The sequence below is a fragment of the Seriola lalandi genome, unplaced genomic scaffold (genome assembly GCF_002814215.2).
Source record: "Seriola lalandi dorsalis isolate HSWRI2012SDOR001 ecotype SW California unplaced genomic scaffold, Sedor1 jcf7180002050323, whole genome shotgun sequence".
NCBI lineage: Eukaryota > Metazoa > Chordata > Actinopteri > Carangiformes > Carangidae > Seriola > Seriola lalandi.
The window spans coordinates 18,133-18,869 of record NW_019520876.1 but is presented as its reverse complement, the minus strand read 5'-3'; the positions used below and the strand labels follow the sequence as shown (position 1 = coordinate 18,869).

The 737-nt window shown below is 49.8% G+C and overlaps 1 protein-coding gene across 2 annotated transcripts in view; it reads left to right on the top strand.

Moving 5' to 3' along the window:
- Window positions 1–64: 64 nt before the first annotated feature.
- LOC111649299 (acyltransferase PGAP2-like) overlaps window positions 65–737 on the top strand; it is a 6,823-nt gene continuing 6,150 nt past the window's right edge. The window contains exon 1 of one of the 2 annotated variants that reach the window (XM_023399079.2): window positions 65–519. The gene's annotated coding sequence lies outside the window, so the exon portion shown is untranslated. The remainder of the gene's footprint in view (window positions 520–737) is intronic. The other variant, XM_023399078.2, reaches the window with a different exon arrangement.

Here is a 737-nt window from a genome sequence, read left to right as displayed (position 1 = left end):
ATTTATAATAATACACGTTATAATTGTTATTAGTATTATATCACCATATATTGAGATGTAGAAGAGTTAAACTCTTGTAACTGAGATTAACGTGTTGTTTTTCTTTTGTCCCGCAGAAGCAAACATCTCATCCTTTAGTTATTGTCCTCTGTCCGGACACTTATTTTGGTGGGGTAGAGATCCAGTTTAGTCAGGGGGACCTTTATTCTGAAGGTTACTGTGGCCGGAAGCTAGCCTGATGCCGGTGACACGGAGGGTCGTGTCCGCTCGTCCGGTAACAGAAAACAACGGGACATAAAGCAGGTGAACGGTGTCGGTGAACGGGCCACACAGGCTGAAACTGTCGAACCGTTTAAACCCACTTGTGACGTCAGAGCCACCGAAGTTCGCGGGGAACGTTGACGTCAGCTAACTATGTTGTGACACCTGAGTTAGCCGCCGAAGCTAACAGGAGTAGCCCCTCAGGTAAATGCCCGTCAAGCGGAGCACCTGGTGGAGTCAGCCCGGGCAGCTGTAAAGGTGAGTGCTTCACGGTGTAGCCGAGCTAGCTGTTAGCCGCGGGGCGTTCACGGACACGGTCCAAACAGAGAGAGAGCAGAACACCGAACCCCGCGAACTGAGCTGTTGATTATAAAGTTAACTGGCTGTGTGGAGATGAACTACAGGACATGAGTCTTTGAACTCATCTCCAGACCCACTGCAGGTGATCCCCCAGGTAAAGGTGCGCGTTGTGTTGC